This window comes from Cephus cinctus, unplaced genomic scaffold (genome assembly GCF_000341935.2).
Source record: "Cephus cinctus unplaced genomic scaffold, Ccin1 Ccin1_scaffold0168, whole genome shotgun sequence".
In the NCBI taxonomy this organism is placed as follows: Eukaryota; Metazoa; Arthropoda; class Insecta; order Hymenoptera; family Cephidae; genus Cephus; species Cephus cinctus.
The window spans coordinates 847,764-865,598 of NW_014332892.1; the positions used below are offsets into that span (position 1 = coordinate 847,764).

General features: G+C 36.9%; 1 protein-coding gene across 9 annotated transcripts in view; it reads right to left on the reverse strand.

The window, feature by feature from the left end:
* The window catches only part of LOC107264359 (neuroligin-4, X-linked), a 206,127-nt gene that overhangs the window by 72,073 nt on the left and 116,219 nt on the right, over window positions 1-17,835 (reverse strand). The window lies entirely within an intron of this gene.

Genomic DNA, 17,835 nt, shown 5'->3' on the forward strand with positions numbered 1-17,835 from the left:
AATTTGATAGATACAATTTATATATAATACGTATAGGTATACATGAAAAGTATATACTGATAAAATCACAAAAACATCTCCAACTAGGAAGAACACCGTGTTAGCTAAATCTCGCGTGGGATTTTGCGAATAGCTGCCTGCCTCCTCGGTCGATATTATATAACCGGGTGTTCCGCGCAGTAACAGTAGCATGCGGAACATTTCGTTTTAAAAGTTTATATAGATCGTAAGCCCTCCAGCGAATTTCAAAGAATTAACGTGTGGGCTTGGATTACGTTTGTTTTCTGAATATTCGTCGATATCAGCGGCTGCCCTTTTTTCTTCTGTGCTTTATTCTGCGTTCGGTTTTGCCAGTTAAAGAAAACAAAATCTGACGCACTGCGATGACGAAGTGGATGGTTTTCCATCCTTCATTGGCATCGTTAGACTTCAAGTGAGAGCGGCGGTTGGCTAAAGCCAGGAGAGACCCTTGTCGAGACAAAGAACGTGTTGACCGTGTGTCTAGCCCTATAGAAAAGTTGCAGTCAGTTGAAGTGGCGCTGCGAGTGGCTCGTCTTGCCAAAGAGGCTTTCTCGTGCTTCAAAAACTATAGGAATTTCTATTCCAGAGCGTTGAATAATACGGAACTGGCTTAATGTGGTTGATACAAGACACGTTTTTTGTTTGCTTTATATTACTACTTATATCAGATATCGAACATTGGTTTTGATAAGAGAAGAAGAGTTTGTTGGTATGGGCTTATCGTTTAGTGTTTAACATTTTGTATGCGGGTGACTCTCACTTTGCAAGTGTTAATACTTGGTGGACGAAGATACTTACTCAATTTTGAAATTTGAAGGAAGATTATCAGTCTGTGTTATTCTTAATTTTTTTTTTCTAAGACTCTCGGATTGTTTTTATCAATATATTCTTTTAAGCTTGTCAACATTTTTTGGAGATTTCAATATACTCGGTCATGATTCAATTTTGAGGATGTAATAGCTTCTCAAATCTCTCTTGATGATGATATATTGAAATTCTTTTTATAAGGATATTTTTTTCACTTTTTTCCATTTTTTTTTTTCATATTATCTTTATTTATGGTCGTATTTTGATCATCCGACATCTCATTGCTCGTGTAAAAAATATCTTTATACGAATGGTAGACTCTCCTTAGATATATTCTATATGGATCTTATTGAGTTAATGACTCTCGTACGTATCTAAGAAATGGAAGCTGTTTTATTCTTTAAGATATTTATTATCATTGGTGCAATCTTGAAACCTTACGGGATTCATCAATATAATTGCATTGCCATGCTATCGCTAAAGGAAATTGCAATTTTCAATAATAGATATTGAGAATCGAGAATGGATATGCTCAATAGATAAATGCCATATGATCTAATATACACTTTCATTATTCATCCATATAATGTTTTGCCATGTATATATACATATATATATATATATATATTAAATTTAGTTTAAATAATTATAAGAGCATCAAATAATGTTGGAAACGTTTTACTATACAGTTTTATACATTGATTAACCATATAAGAGGCCAGCCCTTGTCTTGTGCAAATATGTATAGCATGTAATAGAATATTTTTATAGAATTTGTATTATAGCCTCTCTTAACTCTATATAGATATAGAGAGTAGCATATAAAAATTCTTTTGAAGGCTCAGTATTCCATAAACCACAATAAATACGTTGGATTTTCAAGAGTGATGAAAATGCCTGCCGATATTCGCAGTGCAGAAATGTTTGGGATATTAATGTCAGACTTTGGCAAATCTCGCAGAAAGATTGTTTCCTGCATAAAAGAAACTTACCATTTTTTTGGTTTCCCGAAGGTTAGCCCTTTCATCCTGTTTCTTCGCTAGCTAATCCCCCTCTGTATTATTCTAAGGGAGCGTAAGGGATTAGGGTGAAATTTATGACCATAGTTTATTTTATTTCGAGACCGGCTTTCCGGCTTCCATATATTCGATGTTTCGAAAAAGCGAAGGCCTTCTAATACCCTTTTTTTGTTTTATACGAGATTGACAAAAAATTACCAATTTCACGTAAATTCGCAAATATCATAGAAATTCGTCATTCAATATTATTCGTTTATGCGGATATTAAAAATATCTTTCGTTATAATTCTTTCGAAGGATTTACAAATTTTGAAGTTTCTTATTTTTAAAATAATTTTTTCATCAACTTTGTTCTCACAGTTCTCTTTTCTTGTCTCACAGTTCACTGTGTCTGATAAATTAGTGAAATTTTGTACGGGTAATAAAAATGTTTTTTGTAGATGAAAGTTTTTATAGAATCTATATAGGAGTACAATGAATAAAGTAAAAGTCGAGTAATTGAACCAACTGGTTAGAGAGTATCATGGAGTGAAAAATAATGAATGCGGATGATGGATGGGGAATCGAATTATCGGTGGATGTGAAAAAAATTACGATACTGCATAGTGGATAATATTTGCCTTCAATACGTTTTTTGTTGTAAATTTAATATTTAATACCGCAAATAGATTTCATTGAAACTTCACTAGACCGTGGCGTTTCGCTCGTTCAATAACGTTATACGTATATTTCTTCCCATATTATATTTGCATAATAATCATCGACAGTTTACGTAAAAATTATTGGTTCCCTTCTTTGAAAAATATTTATACTCGATACGATGTACGACTAGGGGATAATCATTTTTATTATACATTAAATGCAATAATTTATTATTATTATAGTATAAAATCAGTATGATCCGTATAATCATACCTAACTATTATAAATAATGATCAATTATTACGCATTTATTGCGATATTAATTATTATGTCCCGATAACGGAGACACGTGTAATTAAATTTCAATATTATTATGGGTATCGTATTAAAATTATTTTGGTCTCTTTGCAAAATCCATAGCAGATATAATAACGAGCAAAAATGAAATATACTTTTTGCGTAAAATTACATTACCTTTTTTCGTTTGTACCACATGAATAACTAAGCTATGGTTAGATACGACGAAATAATAATTAGCCGAAAATTATGATTTTATCAAAAGGCCTAAAAAATATCGAGTGGAATACAATATTTTTGTTCAGAATTATTTCCGTAAACGAACCCTCTCCCTTCGTCGCTTATTCAGAAAGCTTTTCACACTGGTCGTTGACATCGTCTGATTTCTTCTTTACGATCGGGAAATTTCTTTTGCTCGAAAAGAAGCGAGTGACGATAGGATTCACAGAGTAGGACATTTTGAAGACGGCTGATCGCAATTTCAACGGTGTCAAATAGAGCAGAAGCCCCTAATCACCATTAAAGCCGACCTGTCGATCTCCAGGACGTCGGCCAGTTTTTTATCGGTAACGCGGTAAGCTTTTTTCTCCACCCACCAACCCCACACCCGTTTTCGTGCCTTTCCACATCGTTTTTACAGAAAATTCTCCTCGAGTATTATTTTGTCATTTTTAACCCAGTCGACTCGACGCCGACGCTGACGGCCAAGGATCGCTAAGTCCCTCCCACGCGCTCTCGTCTTTTTCCTCCCTGTTTATGTTTTTCTTAACCGTCCATGTTTCGCCATAGTAACCGGCTGAAGCGGGAGAGCTTAAAAGCTGCGGCCAGATCGGACAAAGGGTTGGGAACGCATTCTTTCAAAAGGGCAAGCTTAGAGAGTTCCGAGGTATTATCTCAAGGATGAATTTTATATATTTTATAACAGGGTGCACGGCTCGCCCCACTATAATTAATTTATCCACAGGGCCGCCAGGGAGCGCTAGAGGGCTAGGAATTTCCGAAAAATTAGGAGTTCCGATCGGGAATCGAACCCGACACCTTCAGACTACCAAGTCGGGCACTTACCATTGTGCCACCGAACCCATTGTCCGATTTGATAAATCCTATTTATTTATTTTTTAGTAAATCCTACGTGGTATCCCCTCCAGCTCTGTAACGTCATGTTACAATTTATACGATGATCTTTTATAACAAAGAAAATATATAAATAGTATGTATGAAAGAATATCAGAAATTTCGAAAATCTGCAATCACTTGACTTTGAAGATTTACATTATGAAAGATAAAAAAAGACAATACCTTATACAACCTTTACTGTAGATGCTTATTGACAGTCAATTTTCTCGTTGTGCACGTTATTGGGCATTGTGTAATTTAATACCTTTTTTTTCTCTTTTTCCTCATTATCATTCCTCTAATACGGTCGACTTCGATTAACTACCCCCTCAAGTCCTTCAATTTATTAACAATCCTAACAAGAGAATTTACAAAAGGGGTTTCAGCACCGCAACATTTATTCAGTCCACGAATAGGTAGACCCCACCCCTACAGCATCCCACGTTCAAGTTTTCAACTGGTCTATATCGACTAACGCGAATTCATCCGTTAACTTCCCTCCCCTCTCCGCCCACACTCTACACGTTAACGTATACCTATATTGTTTCAAGCAGGAACCATTCATGCTTTAGTCATTTTTCATGGGAAAAAGAATCAATAGTTTCAAGCTAAAGAGAACATTAGTTTCTCTGTCAAAAATCGAATTCACTTTCAATACATTATTTTCCCTAGGTGGTTGTATGTATTTTTTATATTGGGACGTCTGTTTGCACTTCTTGGTTGTACATAGTTACAGTTCCAAGAGTCTCATTGATTTCTAACATGTGTTTTGCAAAATACTGCATTGCAGCAGATTTAGATTGGATACCGAAGCCAAATTGTAGTTTTGCTACGAAGGAGTAAACGCGGGTGATTTGTACTTAATAATTTGTTTGTAATTTATTTTTCCAATTTTTCGTACCTATAGACATTTTTTTAAATCGGATTTTCGTCTATGCACGTACAGTGGACTCTGATGTAAATGGTAGATATAAGCGCACGAGAGATATGGAAAGGGCAGTTTCATGTCTTGGGGAATGTCCTGCATGAACTACTTTGTCAAAGTTTAATTAACTACTTGAAAGCCTATTTAACGCAAAGTTTAATGCGACCACCTGTGAAAACACGTTTTGTAGCCTGGAGAACAGCTGCGGCGTGTTGTGCACTAATGTTGGTTTAAAGGATTTTCAGTGGGCTGCAGCGACGGTTAATTTTCGTAAGTACGGCAGAAGAAAGTGCCGTAGGGTTTAAATTAATGCGAAGGTATAAATCGCGGGTTAAATTTGCACGTGATATTCTATAAATTTGAAGGATGCAACTTCGATCGAAAAATTGTCGTGTTGTCACCAAGTTTTTCTCTTAACGATCTCCTGCACTTCTTGAAATTATGTAAATTAGTTTATGCATTTATAATATAAATTGAGAGCATTTTTGAAATCCTGTTAGACCTTCAAAACGCTGCGAATTTTATTCAAGATCATCTTAACGTTACGGACAACCTACTTTGACCCAATTCGTAACTTTAAATTGCATCTAATCAAAGTACTTAGTCATCGTTTCTATACTCGGATGTAAACACTGCTGGATTAGGATAAAGACTATATATAGATAAACTTCTTGAACGAAGAGATACCTTGGTCGTAATTAACCTCGAATCTTAATCAAGGACCAGTCCTTGGGCAAAGTAGGCACTTTAAAGTTGAGGACGTCAGTAGCAGATTGAGGTGACTTATTTATGTTTCGGTTCGTAAGGAGTTGGCCCCTCAAAGTGAAACTGATGCTGCGGCTCGACTAGCAGTGCGCCAGAAATGATGCTAATGGTTACGATAATGCGTGAATTTACGTGGGAAATTAATATAAATTAGGCATCCACGGACAAAGACTGTTCGTGACAGAATTTCATTTTTTCACACGATAAAAATATTTTGTACAAAGACATTTCGACGACTTTCCCGGAAAGTCCAATTCTCACGGAGCTTTTCCATTTGGATCTTTGCTTTAATTCAATCTCATAAATCACGTTCAACCTCGGCTGATTCGTTTAAACTATTTTTCAACTCGAAGAGGGATAGTTAGTTTTACTCTGTCTGGGAAATTTAATTTTAATAGTCAAGTCGAGGTCGGAGGGTCTGGAAGAATATTTGCGTGAAGCAAGAACAGACAGAAGAGCAAAAATAGGTCAGTTCAATGATTGGAAGTTAAAAATAATATTATCTAAATTTCTTATTTGTATATTCTATCGCTTAAAAATCCACGTAGATTTTTTTTGACAATTTGTTGGATTCAAATAATCTCTTAAAAAAAATCCAGCATCTCGTTGCATCCTTCGTTCTTATACGGACTATCTCTGTATTTAAATTCTTTTTACTCTAATTCCTCGATAAGCCAGTCAGGGCAGAAAAGCTCTCTGTAACTTAATTATTGTTTGGCTAACAATGACAAAAGTCGCTGCAGTACGGCTGAAGTATTTTACATCCAGCATTTTGCAATTTGGGCGTAAGATTCTTTTCCTCAGTGACTTCTCTGCTTCATTTTTGCCCGTGTGAGTATCGTGTTACAATAATCCGAGTATAGCTAGAAGAGATAGCAGCTTTCGCAAGTTTACGCCGTTTACATATGTATCCGTAAGGATACAGAGAAGACACGTAGTACATATACAATATATATATATATATATATTTCTATTTTGCCATATAAGCTCGATACGTGTTCAAGCTCAGACACATATCGTCGTGTGGGTAATACTTTAATCTCAGGACAATGCCGAGCTTTACGTTTTCGCGCGTATACAGACGCCGAAGTATGCCAGCGTTCGAAAATTTCCTGAAATAGGTAAACTCGCTACTACAATTTCAGTTGTCGCTCGACTCTTCTCGGTAGAAAACTTTTGGTCGGTAAGCGAACAACAAGAAGAAACTATAATTATCAGCAGATTAGATTAAGCTTAGTTTAGGGAGGGAAAGCTCAAAAAAGCTGTCCGATGCATAAGGAATAAAGTTGTCTCAAACAAGTATCGATCGATGTATCTATATTCTAGACGAAATTCAAATTCTATACTCTATTGTGTCCCGTAATAATACGCGAAGGCTTCTGGGAAACACGTGACCGAGGGTCCGCACAGTTGGAGCTTTTGTATAACTGGGCAGATGCTTGAAGCACGAAGCAAATTTGTTCTCCGCAGGGGACAAGTGGCTGGCAGGGCGTGAGTTGTGGCTGCAGTGGCAAAACCAGAGTTTATTGTCGTCGAAATATACTCGAATGCGAATTTAACATCGGCTGATTGCGTTTAAGTGTCATTGCGCAACGAGCACTGCGTTTTACCACGACATGCATTCGAGCACCTCTTATATGCTTTTCACAGTCAGCTGGATGAGCTTTTCGTACCGATCGTCGAGCCTGTTAGAAAAATTTATATGAACATTGTATTCAACATGGGAGCGATGAAGAGATTTTAGAAATTTATTATCAACTTTAAGGGGATGCATTTTTATTTGCATTCTTTTAGCTTGAAATATTTCTATAATATAATTGCCGGCAGGGTTTATTTTTGGGAGTTTTATGTTTTTTTTTTTTGGAATTTAAATATACATATATTCTAGAAAAGGATTGGCGGTAGGGGTGATTCGGTATTACTTTTTTATTTCGTATATAATTATGTACCGAAATTGTGTGAAATGAGGGAAAAAGTAAGTTTTTCTATGTTTCCTCTCCATTGATAAATATCACCATTTTTTTTCACCTTATCGTGTAATCCAGGGTGTTTAAAAAAATGGCGGCTTAGTTAACGTAAAGGATTTTCGTTATTTTTTACCCTGGCGAAGAAGACTCGGATGAGAAGCTGGAGAAAGCAAGAGGATTAAGTAAAATAGGGAAAGCGAGGGTTCCAGCCTCCATGATACCTATTGCTATATACTAAAATATATATACAGTATATGTATACCTATTCTCAATCCCTCTACTAAATTTCCGAATATTCTTTATAAATCCCATGAAACGAGCGATCTTATCGTGTTTGCTGAACGTTCTTGAATCTTATAAAAGATGACAAATTTGAAAAATTTTAAGAAAAATCGTCAAGCCAACCAGGTACGAATTTCACCATTGAATTTGAATAATCATTTCGTTCCAATTAGGCGACCGAGTATAATCACTGTTATAATTATCTCGAGTACCGAAAGTTCATTAATGAATAATCTTGATTAGGAATTGGTCCATTATGAAAATTTACAAGCCTTCCCCATTACGCCGTTATTAATATTTTCCTGTTTCTAATCCGCATTGAATCTAATTAAAAAATAACTCGTAATTGTAAATACCTGTTTTACGGTATTGCAGCTCTTGTATCTTTATATCCCCTTATATAATCCCGCATACAACAGCCCAGCCCTTTTGTATCGTAGCCACGTGCGTGCATATGATACGTATGTATCATAAATTTATTTATTGTCCTTAAGTCTTATAACTGAATTTTTTGAAGTTTTTCTAATTTCCCAATCTGCCAACTTTATTCGGTCTTGTTTTACCCTGTGTACCTGACGCAACAGACAGTTTCAAGTTGTCGCGCCATCGAAACGCTGACCTTATTTTCTTCGCTGTTCCAAAGCCCCCAAGTAGCCTTACATATTTGATGGGGCATTTCTCAGCATCCTTTCATCTAGCGTATTTCCGAGTATTAGCATAGTAAACATGGATTTACATGTCTGCATGCCGTCGCTTACGGCTTTAGACGTTTACCCAGAGCGCGAAGCACTTACGTGTAATACAGTGTTCACGTCGACACTGTTAAATTCCACTTCGATGACGTACTTCCGCCTTCCGCCCACTTCAAGCTCAAAAATTCTTCCGTTCGTCTTGCTATTATCTTGGCGCTGCATTTTGAGGAATTTTATTATTTTGAAATTCATGAGAGGGTAGTAAGAAAAAAAAGATAAAAATCTTTGAAATTTCCAATCCGGAATTTCAGTTCTTTACTGTGTTACCGCTATCCTGAATTCGTAATTTTGAAATGTCAGAAAGGATAGACTGGACCAGTGAATTCCGAGAGATCCCTGAAAAATTCACAGGATCCCATCCCGGCGGCTTCTGTCGGGACTCGTAAACCGCAATGTTCCTCACGAGTGTTTCGCGTTATGAGAACTGAGATGTGGGTTTGGTATTTAAGGTGCTCTTTTTTTTTTAACATTTTTTTTTTTCAGAGTACAACAAAACCAGCAGTCCGATTTGCTCCGTGTAAGATCAAGTGTTATCGATCTTTCGACATGGTTACGTGTAACGTTCGTAGGGATGGTTATGGGAAATCTTTATATGGCGAAACTTTGCAATCACGTATGATGACGTCTCTGTGGTGTCTTTATACTTGATTGGATATTCGCCCAAATCGATATTTCGAATCGTCGACTATATTCCCTTGTATTTTTGTATCTCGGTGGTATAGTACTTTATCCTCGTTTCACACCCTCTCTTTTCTACCCCATTTTCTTCGGTTTACTTTATTACACGAATTGTACTCAAAGTTATATAATATTCTCATTAGGCTAATTTTTTAAATAGGAATTAAGTCGAATTATGCAAAGAACGAAATGAAAATGTTGAAATGATAAATTTGCAAAGTACCTATAGAAATTGCATGAAAGGCTCGATGTAGAAATTTGGCATTAAAATTTTGCGCGCATAGAAAATAATATAGTCACGTACACCAACTGCATTCTTTGGAGCTGCAATGAAGCTAAGCAAATTTGCATTTCATACCGGCCAAGTTTTATTTGTTTTTATTTCTCCTGCCATCTAGTTTCACCCCTTACAATTTTTTACCCTCGAACCCTCTCCTTTCCACTTTTTTTTTTTATTTTCATCTTTACAGAACAGTGCTGCCTAATACAGGTTTTGACAGTGGTTCGGGCACAGTTGAATACCAAATTGCCAATGTGGCGGTATTTTAAATTAACCAAAAGGCCGCGCTATTTGAATCATTATTTCATGGATACCAACAAAATGGCTGGGCTGCGAAATATTTCAGGCAAATGAAGCGTAGCGTCAAAATATTTAAACGTTGAAAAATGACCAGCCAGTTTGTTCTCTCGCGTCCATTTGTAACGTTAATGGAATTACAAACCTGATATATAATACACAGGGACACATTCGAAAGCGTTGAAAATAACTATAGATATATTATTCGTAACCAGAATGCAGATCGTAGTTTGATAATTATCGGTCCATTTGTGCTAATCGAAGTTATCACGTTGAATAATAAAAAGAATCAGAGGAATGATGAAATACACTGAGACTTCCCGATACTTGGCACGAATCCGTGAAAAGAAAAAAAAATAATCTAAATACGCCAGAGGGGATGTTCCATCATCATAAAAACTCAGACTCTTTTCGTTCGACACTTCGGGAGCTGAAACGCGGTTCGCGAGTGATATAAAATTTTTAAGGCGAAAAAGTACCCGATACCTTGGAAGAACCCTTTATTTACTTGGATTACGCAAAAAGTCAAGGATATTACATATACCCAAGCTTTTCTTGGATTTTGTGCATTTTCCGATAGGATCTTTAACGCTATAGTCCCAAACCCACGAAATTATAAAAATGTAAATAATTTTTGTCAAGTTATTCCATAAAATGTTGTAAATTAAGGAAAAAAGTATCTCGCATAAATTTTTTAATCAAAGCTCACTCTTAATTCTCCTGACTGGCTGTTCCTTTCAAGGTCGAAAATAAATTCAGAAAATTCGTTAATTCCGCGGCTTTATATAAATTCATTTCACGGCAATGGCGGCGAGCCAAGCGTTATACCACTGCTACGACATTTCCTCCTTACTAGATACAGTATGCTCTCGGTGCTTTTCATCTTGAGAAGAAAAAGTTGGAGGTAAAATAAAAGCGAAGAAAAACAGACATTTGCATTTATATGATTGCACGGGAGGGTATATAAGAGATATAAGAATAACGAGGAGAACGAGATGAATAAAAACATTATTTTTAAGTACAGTAATACACCCGTAACGACCAACCGTAATCACGACAAGAAACAACGTACGAATTGACCACCACAAGATACACCAGTCCCATATATTTCCAGACATAATCCTCTTCGATAATTCTCAAGATAGCTTATCACAAGAGTCATCTTCGAGGATTTTATCAGTCTCGAGTAGATATCTGGACCACAGCCTCCCATCGAGAACCCCTAAGTGGCAAAAGTTCCTATCCCAAAGCTTACATAGAATAGCGTGTGGGTAAGCCTAAATTTACCCTGTAATGAAACTCTGCTAAATGCTCCCAAGTGAAGCATACGTTGGTTCTAGAAGCATATACATACATAGTTAAGCTCGAGTTAGTTAACGCGAAAATACGAAATTTCTAGGACGTGCAATTATAACCAGTCATACAAAGGTAGTATAGTCGTAATTTGACAATTTTCAATTTTTTATTTTTATCCATATCTAATTATCAAACCTAATTCCTCAGATGAATTTGCCTCTGACTTTCATTCGTACAGCGTCCGGTGAGTCCTAAGCACAGGGATGTACAATCGGTATATTAAAGTACGTTCAAAGTAATCAATTTGACATTTCCAGCCCTTAAAGCTTCCTGTTATTTCATATTCAGCCCTTCAACTTCCTTTCTACGAATTCCGATCCATGCAGTAACCCCTCTTGTATAGCTGCACGTACGTGGCTTTACAAGCCCATATGGAACTGTCAATTCCTGTTTATGTATTATAATTTCAATTATCAATATTTTGAACATTCAACTATTCAGAGCCTATTGAAGTTCATTCATTGAAGGATTATCATAATTCTCCTTTTCATTATCCGATCTTCAATTTTGACACCCGTATTGGACCCGTACGAATAAAACGGATCGAACGGCGTAGGCGGTTGTATCGATCAATTCACTTTGAAAGCTTTTGGTAATTTTCCTATTGCTGTACGTCGTTATTTTGAGCTTGACAACGGGTCTGTTCCAAAGCTTCGACGAATGACGTCGACGAGGACTGGAATGTGGGTGGAAAAAAAAACGGCTCGCTCGGAAAGCCCGTACACGTTTCCAAGCGTAAGACGTTTGGGGCTTCGTTTTATGGGGATTGTCCAGCGTCCTCAGGATGGACCCTTTCATGGGAATGTCTTGCGTTGAGGATGCGATGAAGAAAGAAAGTGGAGAGATCTAATACTTTAGGTCAGAATTGAAAGAGCTTTACTGGAACATTCGCAGGAGCCTGTGATTTTCTCTCTCTCCCCCCGCTGCCCTGCCCCTCCCTCCGCTAACAAAGTGTCATGGCGATTCTGCACGTCAACTGGAATTTCGAGCTTTCACGATGAACATACGAATCCGTCGAGTGGACAATTTTTTCCGTCAGTACCTTTTTTTTTTTTTTTTTTTTTTTTTTTTTTTTAATAAATGGAATTCGCTGTAGTATTCCTTGAAGCTTGCGAGTCACGATTACACGTAAAAGCTCGGTATATATTTCTTTCACGTACTTTGCATTGTAATGGTAAGTACCATGAGAATTCGTAAAATAAATCCAAACGCATTTTTATTCACCTTCAAAATACTTCGGACAATGACTTAATCGACTATACAGTCATAACTCCGTGGACCGTTCAACAATTTAATATTTCTTTACTTTTTTCTTTTTTTTATGAACCTATGGCGTTCTTACGAGAGGGTTTAAAATTTTACGCTAAAACCAGAAGCGTATCGAGATGGTCTTCCGTTTGATTTTTACGTTTCTTCGTATCCATTGACACCATATGGTTTCATAAATACTGCATAAGCTTAGTAAGTCCTGATATGCATGATTTTCGTGTAGAAATTGTCTCTGCCAAGTTATATGCTTCTACGGTATACCCATGTACAGGGTGTGTCATTAATGAGAGCGCTCTTTTTCCCATTGAATATTTCCATGTGCCTATGCGCACGTGTCTTCACGTAGGTTATATCGAAGTGCGTGATCCTTTGACAGGTTCGCGTACGTAACTGATATTTCATATTGTCCGCCGATACTCACGTATTCTGTCATGAGTCGATCGTGTGATAAAGTAAGCAGAAGAAAATAATGGCAAAAGGTCCTCAGTTCTGGTCCCGTGGGAGGATTGGCTTTTTCGCGCCCATCGTTCGCGAGCGACATAAAGATTTTTATGGTGGTTAGACGTGGCTGAGGTGACGGGATACACGTACGATCAGGAGCACAAAACCAAAAAAAAAAAAAGATAAGGAAGAGAATTGAGAAAATTTTCCCAGCAAGATATCCTGTGATCCTTGAAAATGTCAATTCCGTCTTTTCTGCGCATGCGCGTCTTTTAACAGCAGTCACTTGTACTATTTGTTTTCCTATGACGTAATGAGCTTACTCTTTATTTTTTCTCTTCTTTAATTACATCAAAGAGTCCGCGCCTCACGGACGTAAAATAAGCGTCGAGACGGCTAATTGGCGTCGGGACGCTTTAGTAAAATTAACATCGACAAGTACTCTTTGAACTTTTGCACGGAATTGTAAAAAGAAAAAAATTGTCAGCCGGACCTAGATTTGACTTTGATCGAATGACAAAAAAAAAACTATAGTTTTTGTATCCTCTCTTTGTCGCTTTCTCTTTGTACTCTTCTTCTTGTGCCTCTTTTCTTCCTTCTGAGAATCCTTTCAGGGCCGGACTTTATCTCTTCCTTTTATTTATCTTTGAATTATGCATGCCTCCATTCTGTCTCGTGAGTTGTCAAGCAATAGGCATTTCAATTGAGTATTCTCTTATATGTTTATATTTTCTTTTTACTTGTCTTTTTTTGTATTTTTTTTTTTTCTGTTACGTATCGGCACTTTTCACGTTCGTGCTTTCATGCTAATACCAAAGAAAACGTTATTTTCCACCTGACTCCCGACGCACAAGCACAGAACAGTCCTTTTCGCTTTTTGACGTTTCACGAAGCATGACGTTATATTTTGCAACGTACAGTAAATTCAATCTATTGTAAGTGCCCTGCGTGATTGCTTTTTTTAAAACTGTCTATACGTATAGATATTGCAGTATTTCCGAGAAGAAGAACCACTCGTAGATTTGTTCCGTCGAAGTTTCCTTTAAGAGGATCAAAAGGATTCTGCCTTGTTTCAAGTTCGTATCTTTTTCCGGAAAACGATTCCCTTTTAACCCCTCACCTTAATTCACTCTTAACATTCATATATATTCGTTTCCTGTATTTTCCCTTTTTTTTTTTTAAACCTAACTCACAAAGCCTCTACCGGAAGTCCGACGAAAAGTGCTTTGTTACCCGACATCTAAGATTGACAATAAATTCGCTAAATTCTAAACACTCGAAATATCAGACATCCGGAAAGTCCCTAAGGGTCACTTCCGGAAGCGAAGAGCATCGTCACCTATAAGAACGTTTCTTCGTTCCATCTACTTTAATCAATTCTTTCTTTTATATTTTTTTTGTCTTTTTTCCTCTCTCGTTTCACTCGCTGTCCTCCTTCCTCCCCGAAGTCCCTTGAAAAAGCGATCCCCAGTATACTCGGTGACTTTTTTTTTTTCATCCTCATTTTTACCTCCTTCATTAATTCTCAGTTTCATCATTTTTCACCACTTTGCCAAAACGAACGTTAGGTCATTTATACATCGCCATTTAAATCACACGGTATATCAATGATAAAGCCTTATCACGCTATGTCACCTAATAATTTCACCGCGAACGTGTTATGCGAATTTTCCAGTCTAAACCTCGTGAAAACGAAAGATATGTACTTGCGATAGGATAAATGAGAAATTTATTGTCCCTCTTACGATGATAAGCCTTAAGCATTTAATCCCAGAACAATGTATTCCAAGGTACCCCATAGATACTTTAGCACTAGACTCATTGAAAGGGAAAGAAAATTTTCTTATGAATTAAAAAAATTTGTTTCAACTATATCTTTGAAAATTGACAGTAGAAGTTGATGGAATCGTAGCGAAATGTATTAACAGTATGGCAAATGTAACACGTGACAGAATATGGATAGCGAAAAATATTAATGTAAAATTTGCAGACTAAATGCTTCTTTCGTTTTAAAAGTACTTTCGCGTAACAGTCGGCATATCTTGAACACGAGTGCAGTGTAACGTTACATAGAGAGGTGTGCACTGCACTTTGTAATTCAGCCATAATGCAGTCATGCATTCTGCTCTAGGTGCATAAATATATTATTACGTTTATGTAAGCGACGTCGTTTCCTATTCTACCGACTTGTCGCGCATATGTGAATTCCTTGGATGAATTGAATGTATGCGCACGGGACTTCATACGGTATGTGGCTATAGACCTGTGTACCCAAGATCTTTATACCTGTACTTGTATTAATACGGTACCGTTACCCGGATCATATCTAGATGCTTTGCGAATATGAATCACATATGTTTTATGAATTTTTTTAAATACCTCGTGCACGAAGTACGCTTTGCAAATACTGGAATATTTTAATATAAACCTTTCACGGATTTAACGTGAAACTGTGAACGGGGTGACGGGGACGTATTAAAAATCTAAAAATGGGTAAAAGCGAACAGGGACCTTTTAGTGGATGCGATAATCTTGTAGAACAAGAAAAGAAAAAAGAAAATGGGATAAAAGCAATATAGAAAAGTAGATTAAGGAAGGGTCTTATGCTGCGGGGAATGGCAGCTTTAGTCGACCGGAAAGTGGAAGTTAGTCGGATGACCTTATTGGCTAAAAAACGTTTGGCACGCGCGAATGGCCATCAACGTCGCACTTAAATGGGCGAAAATGGTAGTTTTCTGGCTTATACGACAGGCCACTGTAGTCCTAGAGAATTACACTATTAATACTGATTCGTGGGAGCCGTGAAATTCTATATCCGAGGTGTCAGGGAGAAACAACGTAAATCCCATAAAAATGTATATGGTTTCCCACGAGAATATGTATTATCAATAAGACATCATTTTTATGATCGATCTGCCTTACATCCATTGTCCTGATAAACTTCAGATCGAGGTGACGTGTTTCCAATAGAAGCTATAGAAAAGTTAGACCCTTAGAGCAGATACTACGACGTGGGTGACAAGCATAGAATTATCTTACACGTACACTATATCTATATATACTCCTTCCATAGTCTCTTCATTGTTTCCACGTAGAAATGAAAAAAGACAAGTAAAGAATAATAATCAAAAGGCTTTTCCATTCTCACTTCATTCTATTTAATCCCTTTTTGTTCTGCTAATTTTTCAGAATAGTCATGGGGTGCGTGGATAATCATTACTACCTGGCAGCACTTAGGGATACGCGGGCCCTGGGTTAAATGAATTACGACAAATTGCCGTGTACCGGAACGATGTATCACAATACCGGCCCAATTCCGGATGGGAATCAATTCGACTGTAGGAAGTAAGGGCGTAGCGGTAGATAGGCGCGAAATTTAATTAAGTCAAATGAAAATTAATTGTCGCAAAAACGAGCTCGAAATGGGAAACTACGAGAATAGGGGAGGGGTAGTTGGGGAGGAAAAAAGTGTCGAATTACAGGGACGTATTAACTGGGCTCCTTTTGAGCTCGGAATGTAAGGGTGGAATAAGGCAGTCGTTATACTTACCAGGGGAGGATATATCTGGCTCTGGGAAGCTGCCACGCACTCACTCTCGTTAAGGTACCTTCGCAATGTTTCGCATGCCTCGCAATTGCCAATTCCACTGCGATAAAAACCACCCACGGGCGATCTACTGGAAGCGCTTAGGCTTTCTCGGCGTAGTGTGCAAAGTTATGGTCGGATAAATCTTTCAAAAAGTATATCGTCTTGTTACGACCTTGGAGACTTGATGGTGGAATTGAAAGTTTTCGTGGGATGGGTCAAATGGATTTTGGAAGTCGAAGGTGCACCATCATTATTGTAATGACTCTTACTTTGCTAGCTATCAATCATATATATGTATATATACTGATTATAAAAATTTTTTAAATTCTCTTTTGTACGGCTATTTGTTTTATTTTAATAAATTCATTTTCGCAACTTTCCGTACAATTTATCATTATTACGTGCCATAGCACGATTGGCTTTATATATTAGTTGGTATATTACATAGTATAAATGAGACGCGTCTGCCATTTGGATGCTGGATGTAATTTCTATGTAATAATTGATAAATTTTAGAAAAATAACATCATGATATCATATCAAATTGATTTTGTGTATTTTCAAATATATTTGATTTTTCGTATAATTCTTTTTATAGTTTTCAAATCAAGAATTACATTTTAATCTTATACAGTGAATTTCATTTTTTATCGTACGAGTAATGAGTTATTATTTATTATTACGTGGATGCTGCGAAGCTTCTGTATACAATTGTTCGGTTGATAGCTTCGCAGGGCTTGTGAGATTAATCGAACTGGGCAATTCAATTTCGTATCCTAGCCAATAATGACGTTATTAACAGGTGATAGTAATCGATGAGTTAATGAGCATCGAGAGGAGATCGATGGTTAGATTAATATCCAATTACTGATTTGACGTCGGAATATTGGATTTACTTTAATCTCCAAATTCGAAATGCCGTGCAGTTATCACTATTGAGAAATTGGTTGCATTATCTTTGTAATTATTTGGTTTTTTTAACGAGGCATGAACACGCTTATCATGTAACCTAATAAATTTAAGTTAGGAAAGTATTTTAATTGGTGGTATGCAGCGATGCGATATGCCGAGAATGTACATACTTGGTATCGCGTATACAAAAAATAGTGAGAGTGAGAGAGAGAGAGAGAGAGAGAGAGAGAGAGAGAGAGAGAGAAATAGAGAGAGAAAGAGGGGAGGAAAAAAACAAGTAACGAAACTATGTTTAGAAAGTTTTTTGTATAAAATTTTAACGCAACCTTAAAAAAAAATAGTCATTTAATTAACCAACCAAGTAAGCCACCTTGTTATCTATGACTCGGTACGACGTAATTGAGTGGGGAAACTTTTGAT